We start from the raw sequence: 11460 nt of genomic DNA, 5'->3' as shown, positions 1-11460 counted from the left end.
GGGGATCTGACCCAGAGCCAGCTGTACACCTAACCTGAACAGTACTGAGCATTTTACTTTGGTAGACTGTTTTTCATGTAAAATCAACAGGAACTGACTCCTTTGACAGCTGGCATAATCTAATAATGCCTACCGTAGTATGTAATACCCAGTGGTATGGGGTACCTGTTAGTAGGTCATCTCAAGAAACAACACTTGGTAGGGATTAAGTTTCACTTGGAAGGTCCTCTGAGATATCAGATCTCAGCTATTGAGGAGTGGCCTTGATCTGTTTGTGCAGATCCATGCCCCAGTTTCTCTATTTTCTTCTATTCTAACCTCTTGCTGCCTCTCCTTCCTCTTATTTCATATGACTTGGGGTTACCCATGAAAGTTACTCACCAGCCTAAAGCAATCATACCAGCAATCATACCTTCAAATCTTCTGCATTGACTGCATTGCTGATGGATGTTGGCACTACGGTTTGGCATAAATTGGCCACAGGATGCTAACTTCAGTGCACAGAGAGCACAGAGGCACCAGGGCTGGATTATGACATGGTGGGGCCCTAAGATAGGGGTTCCCAACCTTTCTATGTTGTAGCCCAGCAAACTGTGGACCGGAAACGGCTGTGGCCCAGCAAACTGTGGACCACCGCATGGAGACCCCTGGAACACAGGTAAAGATACCTCCACCCCCCTGAGCGAGGGGGTGGGCCCAAACCTCAACCATGGCTGCCATAGGCCCTGCAGTAGGAGTCACGGCCTCTCCACCTGGCTCTCCAGGGCTGTGGTTTGCCAGTTTGTGGTCACTTCCGGTGTCAGCTGCAAGAACTTGGGGTGCTTCCCTTGGCCTGGCGCACAAATAGTGGTCTCTCTCAGTCAGCCGGACCAAGGGGACACAAAGACATGCCCCTCTCCTTCTCCCAGCCAGTTCACCATGCTTAGAACGATGGAGAACTTTATTAATTACAGGGAGTAGGTTTGGGGTAGGGTACAGGATAGAGCAATATCAAAGAATAACCTTAGAGTAAACAATGTGTCTAGGTAGCCATTGATCACGCAACTGCTGTACTACACATGGGTGACTGGTGTCACCTTAGCCAGTGGGGGGCACGTGCCCCTCCAGTGACCAGCAACAGGGGGAGGTCCCCCTCTGGGTGATCGTGCCAACCAGGAAGCAGCTGCAGCACTCCCAGAAATGGCTGTGGTGCTTCATCCAGTGCTCCCACTCACCTGCCTGTGTTCTCGGGGGGGGCACCAGTGCTCCCGCCTGCTCCCCCTGCCCGTCGCCAGGGGTAGCCGACACTTCACGAACTGGGGGTTGGCTTAGAGGTCCCTCATAATGTGAGGCCCTAAACTGCAGCTTCCTTAGCTTGTGCCTAAATCCAGCACTGAGAGGCACAGAGGCTGTTACATCATCCCTATTCCTGTGTGCCAGCAAAGGGGACACAGTCTTATCTTTGAAACACCCTACATAAGTTAAAGCCACTTTAGGCTGTTCTGTGCCTTGCTGGAGGGTGTGGTTGGTCTAATCCAGGATCAGGCAAGAACAAAGATCACCTTGGAGACTCACTACCGAGCTCCAGCAGGAGGCTGAGGATATGGACTGCTATGTCAGTGCAATAGAGTCACTCTGGATATTGCCTGTGTATGTGCCATTATGATCCTGCCAGAAATCCAGCTGATCTGCTGAGTGGTTTTCTCTCATTTAGCTTTCTTTTCCTGCACCTAAACTAATCTGATATTCTTTGAATATTTGAAAAGCCTCCCATAGCCACTGAAAGGAACTACAATACACTTTTCTACTGCAATACAGCATTCCGATTATAAAGGAAATTTATTTTCCACATCAAAATGGAAATGGAAAATCAGGGCAAAAATGCCTGAAGAGGTATGATGAGGCAAGTCACAGGAATCTAGAAACAAAAGGGAAGACCTCAGATCCTCACACTCTTAGAAGCCCCCTGGAGGCACAGGAAACTAAAAGTTTGTGGGATATGCCTACCTGGTCCTAGAAGACATGCAGGATATCTAGCTTTCAGTGATCATAGTGCAGTGCACACATAACTCAGCCAGCTTTAAATGCATCAACTTAGGTACCAAGAGCAGTCTAGATGCAGCAGGTTAGAACTTAGTGGGCATGTCTACATGTGCCCCAACGATGCCGTTGTTGCTGTGCCATTGTAGTTTCCCATGCCGTTCACCTGTGTGTTGAGTCCATTGGGTCTTTTCTGGTTTTGTCATTGTTTAGGAAAGACACAGGTTTGTTACTGGGCTGACTTTTGGTCGGTTTCCCAGGGGGTCTTGTCTGCCACATCTTTGTTGGAAATTATTTTAATTGGGAGGAAGATGGTCTACCCAGCCTCCCCTGGTGCCTTCTTTCAGTTGTCCTGATTGTCCTTCTTGCTTGGGGCTCTGCCTCCCCTATACCCCACCTGACGCCAACCAAAGCTGTCGCTTCCTGGGTCACTAGCACTGGTATTGCATGCACTTTGGCGTTTTGGCCTTCTTAATTTATGATGGTGGGAGCTGGATGTTGCTTTGTCCAAGTGTTTCCTACCGCCCCTTTATCATGTTTATGTGTCTTCTAGACCCCGGGTTGTACTGCCCCCAGCATCCCTCTCTCACTTCTGGTTTTATACTTGCCATGGGTCAAACCTGCACGCATCCTCATCCTATCTGGCCCCGCCAGGATCCAGTGTCTGCCTTCCACGGTATTCCTTCAGGTAAGTTATTGAAACTTCTCTGGCTCTGTTCCTTTAAGGAAACCCCTCCCTGGGACAACCACTACATCCCTACAGAGGGACTCTGCTCCTGTTCCAGCTCCGGCTTCTCCGTGCCGGTTGGGAACCTCTCTTCCAGTTCCTCCTGCTGGTCTCCCACTGGGCTTTTTATGCTGGCCTCTGGGGTCTGGACAGCAAATTGACCCTGGCATGCTGCTGTAAAGTGTGCCCATGCTGATGTGGGAGCCAGGGACGTAGGATTGGGCAAGGGGGAAGCCACACCTGCAGGCAGACCCCAGACAAATGTGAAAGGAAAAAACTCACCTACTGCAGGGCTTCAAGGGAGCGAAGAAGCATGCTGGGGAAAGTCACCCACACAGTTCATCAGCAGCGCTCATCTGCAGCTGAGACTGGGTGATGTCATCGGGAGACGCTACCCGGCGGGGATAAAAGCCAGGCCCAAGAGTGCAGGAATGGGTACACCGAGAACAAAGAGCACGGCAGGGAGTCGCTGCGGCGGAGGCTCCCGTTGTCAGCAGGGAGCTAAAGATCTGGCAAGTGGTAGATTGGTTGCAGCAGCTGAGACTGCAAGCCCTCCCCACACTGGAAAGAAGCAGCACTGGCTGGGAACAGGAGCGCCGGTGCAGAGACAGGCGGTGGCAGGACCTGTAGCAACTACTGCTGGGAGTGACAAGCTCAGGAGCGAGCTGGAGGGGCCGGTGGAGAGATTGGCAGCGGTGGCAGTGGTACCCACCAAGCACAGCGGTGATGGGCTGAGTGGAGACGCCGAGCTAAACAGGGCTCCGGCAGGAACCAAAGGAGATCCCGACCGGGGTGGGAGCACAGGTCCCAGCCCGGGGGACGTGCCCGCTGAAGGCACAGGGGGGAGTGGAGTTGGCGAGCCTACGGCACTAGGCCTTCTCCCCCCGGTTCCTTTCTCCCTTTTTTCCCTTATTGTGTTTCCCTCTCACTGTTTTGTTCCCACTTGGTCTTCACTGTGCTTGGTTTAGGGGTCCTCACCACAGGGCTTGTTTTGTGTCGTTGGTGTCGTTTTTTTAGTTTTCTTTCTTCCTTGTTCTGTTTTCTTTTCCTGCCCAGTGCGGGTTGACTCGGCACTTTCCACTGGGTTCTGGGAGGCTAGGGACCCTGATGGAGGATTGCGGGTGTATTGTAAACGCAGAGGCATCCTCCTGAAACATCCGGAGCCACGGGAGAATGTCTCAGAAGATGGGACATCTCGAATCCTCCAGACCCAGGTGGAACCTCAGACATTCTTCTGCGATGAAGGGGACATAGTTGCCAAGGAGATCATCGTCCAAGGGTCAGCCGTAAAGAGATCCTGCAGCCCGTCTTAGAGGGTGGCACACGGCCGGGGTGTAGGGGAGGTTGGAGCCCAGCAGACACTCACCAAGGGACATGACGACTTTGGAGGTGCCCTCAAAGGAGACCCCCCTTCACTGAAGATCCATCCGAAGTCATGGCAGGTGAGTTTGGGAGCCACTCCAAAGGTGATTGAAGGACCCTCCGCGGCCTACATGAGGCTACTTGGCGCACAAGACCATCTGCCCGTGCAAAGGCGGCATGAGAACAGATCATTGAGTGGAGACGGGCACATTTCTTTTTTTTCTTTTACTGTGGCAGCCCTGTCTGCCATGGTTTCACTTTTGCCACATTCCTGTTCTGGTACGACGTCCTGCCAGCTTCACTCTTCACCCAGCTGAGGTAAGTCTTTTTCACAGCCATCATTTAGTACTTCCTGGCAGCGCACAGTTATTTTTAGCAGCTATATCATCATAGTGACACGGTATAGAACTGCACAGCTGCCAGCCGTCCATGTGACCAGAGGACAAGATGATGTTCCACTGATGCTCCTGTAGGAATGGGACTGAATCCCAATGCTGGATGTAGGCCCCTGTAAACAGCAGGGATGTTGGGATCCTGGCTTTCTACCTCAGGTCTGTCTCTGTCCACACATTCAGAATCTTTCCAAGTATCTGGCTCTGAACAGGCAGAGATCCTCTGAAATGCACCTGAAATGACTTCTGACTTGCTAGCCGAAGCCTAGGGAACCCAGCATTTTCTAATGTGCTCCTCTGATTTGCACCCACCTTGCATACATGAGCACTCCAAACAGATGTTCCATGCAGAGCTGAGTATTATTTGGGCCTGATCCTAAGCCCACAGCAATAGATAGCCAGGGTCTCTTTGCTTCCAATGACAGTGGGTCACACCCTTTGTGTATGGTAACTTCAGTTCCTCTTAGTTTCACACGTATTTTGTTGCATTAATTCAGGGAAGGGATGAGAAAAATGTGGACATGGGTAGCAGTGAGCCTTTTCCCACTGTAACAAACACTTGTTCAAACTTTTCAGGCTGCTGTGGTTCATGGATCCCCAAAGACCAAGACGAGGTGTGTGAGGGGCCTGTTTTTCAAACAGGGGAGGAGAAACCAGCTCCCTGAGTGAGAGGTTATCCTGCAGCAATGGCAGCACTATGGCTGAAGGCTGCCTTTCCTTTGCTAGTCTGTCTGGTTGTTTCTGCCTTCTCTGATTCCAACACTGAAAGTGTCTTCCTGTCCTCCACCCACCGGATTTTGGGGATCCAACGACGGGGGGTGCAGAAACTGGTTCTAAGGAGACTTCTGGCTTTCCAGGAGATGAGCAAAGAGATTCCCCCTGCCATGGAGGAGAGACAAGAAGAAATCCGGCGTAAGTAGCCCAAGTAGCAGCTGAATGCACTCAACAGAACAATCTGCCATGTCCTGTAGAAACCAATTCTCTCTGTCCAACTCTGCACCCTGGAAGTAGGGTATAGTACTGGCAGATCCACTGGAAATACTAGTGGATTACATATCTTTTACCCTCTCCCATCACATGGCGTCTAGGCTATGAATGCTGAGGTGAGTGATGGACGTGATGCTCCTTGGTCTCTTTGAATGAATTGTGCGCTGGAGAAAGGTGCTCCATGCTCAGGACTATGGCCACAGGTATGGTATTTTTGTGAACACATCAATAACTTCAGTCTCTGGTGCTGTAAATCCTGTGATTTACAGCACCAGAGACTGAAGTTCTGTGTCCACAAAAATACCAGAATTGTGGTTATGGTCTTGAGCATAAGCCCACAGGACTGATCTAAGAAGAACCACTCTTGAAGGGTGGGAAGGGACTTTGGACCCTGTGAGCTATTTCATTCTAAGATACTTTGATAAAGTTACCCCACAAAGAGCTAAATTAGTGTCAGTGGGAGTTAGGGACTTTGTGATGTGCATTAAGACACTTTCATAGCCAGCTTCTCCAGCCCCAACCATGCCAAAGGGTGAACAAGTATTCCAAGAGGGCAGAGCATAATTACTTGACTGCTGTCACACTACCATCTTTTGCATTTGTACAAAAGGCTCAGTATTCAGTATTCTCAGTGCTCTCTGCTTCCTCTGCCCAGAAGCTGAAGTCTGAAGTAATTTGTATTGAGGATGTTGACTTTAGACTTATTTCCTGCTTTAGCTGTTGTCCCTTAAATCTGCAAAGGACAGTCACAAGGTGTGGGAAATGAAAAGGAAAGTTTATTCTTAGCTTTAACACTTAAATGCTCTGGGATCCATTTGATCAACAAAGGAGATGGGAAAGGGATCCTGTTACATTGTTCATGCTTCCATGTAAATTCTGACTTAACAACAAGTGATCCTAGGACTTTCCAAATGTACCGTTATGAAAAGTCTCAGAAATGCCGGAGGATCAGGCAAGGGAGAGTCAGTATTGGATATTATTGGGTCTCTTATATACAGCAAGGCAGATAAATTATCCCTTCTACAAAGGAGATCCTTGTAGCACAGTTCACTTAACTATATCCAGAATCCTTCTTCCCAGAGTGCCTTGTTCCCTTCACTGAGTAGAATATGTTCTCTTTGCAGGAGTCCGCCGATCTTGGCTCTCAGAGTACATGAATGACCTCTGGTCCCATGTCCGCGAGACCTTCCCACGGTCAGCTCTGTATGCATTCCCCATTGCCTTGGGGCTCATGCTTGTTCTCTGCTCTGTCACGTAAGTGTGTATGTAACCCGCAGTTCAGTGTTTATGAAGCAGCTCCCTCCATGCCCAGTCCACACAGGAGATGGTTTGCTTACACTCCTACTTCCAAGATTTAATCCTTCAGTTTACATTGTTTTCAGTCTGGTTCCTAGCCATGACCAAGATGGTGGTTATCACATATGGACTGCATCACTTAGCAGGTGGTGTACGGCATGGCATAGTTGGGATATGTACCTGTAGTGTTAGAAGATACAAATAATGCTTTTACATTCACCTTTCCTACAAAGTAGTTTTGTGGAATGGCATGCCAGAGGAATTTTCCCTATGTTATCACTTGTAGATTCAGTAAGTATAGCCTCTTGTGTGCTCAATGATCTTGCTAAACCAAGAAATCTCAATAGGCAAAACTCTCTTTTTCTTCTCTTTCTATTTAAGCAATTACTTTTCTTTCAGTCATCATGTTGAGTTGCAGTGACCTTTCTCTTTTTCCTTAGGATATGTTTTCTTGTGCAGTCTGCTATGTTATAGGTAGAATCAACACTGTATGTTTTGATTCATGATGTGCCCTGTGCTTTTAAAACAAAGTAGTCCTTCAGAGAAATATATACAAGAATAAGTCTTCTCATTTTATGAAGTGCTTCATTAAGCCTCTGGGTGTGGTAAAAAGTATTAACTTACAAATAAAAAGTGTTCACAAAATTTGGACGTGAATTTTCCGAAAGGTTGGGAATATTCAGATTTGGGTTTTGAGTTAAATACATACATTTTATGGATTATTTTTATATAAAGAGCAATAGTTCTAATTACCAAAGAAAAGACTAGGGTCCTCTTACCGGACCATGGTAGGCGTATGCATCACTCCCCACTGTATAAGTTTCTGCTGAGATGGGAGGAAGAACTAATTTCCTTTCTTTGAAAATATCTATTTGTGGGAACTGAGGCTTTGGATACCTGCTATACCACACCCAGGCCTTCCAGGAATACTTTTGCTGTATTTAGGAGTGATTTTTGTTCTCTGGGAAGTGTCCTTGATAACTTCATGAAAGAGTATGGTCCAGTATTCCTGAGAGAATTGCACCTCAAATTTGCCTTCTCTGCTAAATCCCCAAACTAAAATTCTCAGTACTTTGTTTTTTTCAGTGTTGCAGCTAGAAGCAGCTTTATCCCACCAAGCAAGAGAAAGCTGTAGTTACAGCAAGTTGGGTCTTATTTTCATTTTCTTTTCCTTTCTTGGTCCCCAGCATGTTCTCACCCGATTTTCCACTTACTGACATGTTATTCTGCCTCCTGCTTTTGTTTTTCAGGGTTCTCATGGAGTGAGAAAACCAAAGGAACCGCAAGGTGTGTCTGTCTTCTCTAGGGTTTGTGTGGCCCAGCCCAATGAAATGTCCCTCAGAAGTTCCAGGAGTACACGTGAGCTGTTCCTGGTTTTTCACACGTCAGGTTGGCCAGCACTGTTTCTTTCTTCCTGCTTATACTGCTGATTTTGTATGAATGAAGAAAATGTACACTGAACATCCAGATCAGATTATTTATCACTCTGATTTATTCCCTGATGTTTTGCTATCAGTATGTATTGAATAAAACTAGCAAAATGACTTGGCAGCTGGTCTTCCTTTGGAAGCATTATCAATACATATACTTTCAAATAATAGCCATAGCCATGCAATATTCCTTAATAGAAGCATGTCATACTGACATTTGGTTTCAGCCACTTCGGACAGACTCCTGGTACATAAAGAGGAAAACTCCTTGCTAAGCATTACTCTGCACTGAGAAAGAACCTCACACAAGTCTATAATATAGAATCAATCATTCATGTTAAATGGATTTATTCCTAAAGGATTCATTTTTTTTCTTAATGGGATAAAACTTTCCTTGCAGCATTTCCAAGTTGTGGTATGAGGCTGTCCCTATGTGCTACACTGACCCGAGAGACTTTCTTACACTAGCATTTATGTCACAGTAGGGACTAGGAATTCCATCCAAGGTCAAGTTTCTGTTGTACTAGACACACAGCAAACCTTGTAAACTTTTCAGGACAGTCACTATCTTTCACTTTCTGGATAGACAAAACAGACAATGAGAGCGGGCAAAAAGAAACACAGAGAGGGAAGTGACTTGCATGAAATCAGTGACAGATCCCAGAGTAGGACAAATGTCTTCTGACTCTGTCTAACACCCAGTCCATCTGGTAAAATGGCTGCCAGCATTGTCCAAGCTGATACATGTGACAGACTAAGAAGCATGAAGGTCCCATCTGCTTATGAAGAGCTGAATATGCATCTAGGGACAGGGATGAAACAAAACTGAATGCCTCCAAACTTCTCAACTCAGCCATTTTGATCTCTGGACCAGGCCACACCAAGAGCCTGATTCTCTGATCCAGACTTTGGGTCCCACTTTTGTAGTTGACTCCTAAGTACAGCCATATACACTCTAAGCCCCTTTGTATATGACAGGTATAGAGCATGGGGCTTGCTCTGTTTTGGTCTCCTACTCCACAATTTGGATTGCTAAAACTGGTAGATTTTTCATTGGTGGAGTGAAGTGAGACCTACCCACCACTTATCTTGATGGTCGTTGCTTGTTTAGAACACAATATCTCTGGAACATCACATTCAATCAGTATCACAATTTCAAGGAATGTTTTAGGGATCAATGGGCAGCCCTATGGATTTGGGGAAGGAAGACAGAAAAGGGGAAAAGGGAAATGCAGAGCCCATGGCATTTGCTTAGCATACTCAAAACTGCAGTCAGATCTGCAATGGTCTATAGAGCAAAGACACAGCAGTTAACATGGTCCAGCATGACTTCATCCTTCATCTCCATTTGGCCCATCCAGTTGATGGAATTTAGCGTTGACCTCTTCAAATGAGCTGCTTCACAGACAGGCAGAAATAAAAGCAGCTCCTGATAAGTGTATCTATTATTTATGTGAAATCTGCTGTCTGAGAGGTTTTGCCCATTCTGGTCTAAGGCGAGATTGAATTTTATTAGTAGATGTTAACAGTTATGAACCAAAAAGATGACAAAGCCAGTAGGGAAATAAAGAGCACTTGAGCAAGGGACTAACATAAGAGGGGAACGCAACTAGGTTACAGAAAATACAATGTTAGCCAACCAAGCAGAGAGCTCCCCCACTCCACTCCCCGCCCGCACTCCCTCTGCGCCTCCCCAGCGCCCTGCCTGCACTCGGGGGCTGTGTGGAAGAAGCACGCTGATCCTCTGTGCTGTGGGGGAAGGGGAGGGAGAGGGTTTGCAACGCTAAGAGAGAAAGAAGATAGATAAACACAAACCTGTACAATGGTCCACAATGATGGAGAGAGTTGGTTGGACAACGTTTCTTAGTCCATATAGAGTCTCATCATGGGGGTCCTCTTTGGGTGGAGCGGGGTGGTTTGTTGTTGAAGATTCCTCTCGAAGTCCATCAGGTGCAGAGGGGGGTTCAGGTGGTCCCCTCTGGGTCTGGTCCAGTGGTGGTTGGTCTGGCAGGGTCGGTGTCTTGGCGGTGGCCTGTGATGTGCTCTACGTAGATGTCACAGGACCCGCAGATCGTGTTGCACACCACGAGGCAGCACATCAGCTTGGCGTAGTGGTGGGAGACGCTGCAGGCATGTAGGACGCTCTCGTTGCTGCGGCCCCAGGCTCCAAGCGGTCCCACGACGGGCGCGCTCTGCCAGCTTCAGGCTCCACTGCTCTGTTCTCAGCCAAGTAGCAGTCTTATTTCCCAGCACCTTGTCAGATGTGTCTCATGTCGGTATCGCCCCTCCTTGTGCCCCTTGTCCATAAGCACTAACATCTGTGTCTAATTAGGAGTTTTGAAACGTGGGCAAGATAAAAGAGGAGCAACTGCTTGCAAGGGAAATGGGGAAGACCTTCACTGTGTGAATGAGAAGTGAGCTTCCTGCCTCCAAGTTCCTTTCAAAGTATGACCAATGCTTAGACCAAAACTGAGTAAAACTGGCCTGAGGTCACCAATCCACTTGACACAATGAATGCTCTGAGCGAAGTCCAAGGGTGGCAATCTTTGATCACTATCCACTTGGCATGGATTTCAATATATAGTGAAATCTTGGTCTCATTGAATTTAAGAGCAAAATTCCCACCGATTTCAGTGATATCTGGATTTCACCCTCAGGGATGGGAATCTCAAGAGGCTGCTGCTGTGAGTCCTGGGGCTGATCAGGACTGTCAGGATGGTGATGGGGGTGGAGTGGCAGTGCTGCACGGTTACCTGATAAGCAGTGGGAGGCTGTGGGCACAGAGGTCACCTCCCGAAGGTATGAGCAGGGCACCCGCTGCCCAGGGCCTCCTGAGTGTTGACAGGCTGTTTCAGGGTGGGAGTTTGGATTGCACCACAAGGTAACTGGACCCAATGTTTTTGGACAGGTTCCTAGACTGCCCTCACTGTACCAGCCCATGCCCACTGCCCAGCTGGTCCTCTGTGCAGTGGGAAGCTGGACCGTTTCTGACACCCTTTTTGCCAGTCAGAAGCTGCCCCACTTCAAGCCGAGGCAGCTGGGGTGCAGGAGGAGGTGCGGATCCGTACTAGGGAAGGCTTGGGACTTGCTGTTCAGCGGGGGTTGGCACCTGTATGGGCTCCACTTTTCAACCGGGGTCCCACTGTGCGGTTTGCTGGGCAGAACAAAGAGGCCGCCCTTGGTCCCCGCTCCTTGGGGAGCGCCCGACGCCGCCCCGCGCAGGCGGGGCCCTGGGGCGCGTCCCGGC

Source organism: Gavialis gangeticus, unplaced genomic scaffold (genome assembly GCF_001723915.1).
Source record: "Gavialis gangeticus isolate Ggan-Ray unplaced genomic scaffold, GavGan_comp1, whole genome shotgun sequence".
NCBI classification, from domain to species: domain Eukaryota; kingdom Metazoa; phylum Chordata; order Crocodylia; family Gavialidae; genus Gavialis; species Gavialis gangeticus.
The sequence above is the reverse complement of the archived record's forward strand: the minus strand, read 5'-3'. Positions refer to the sequence as shown.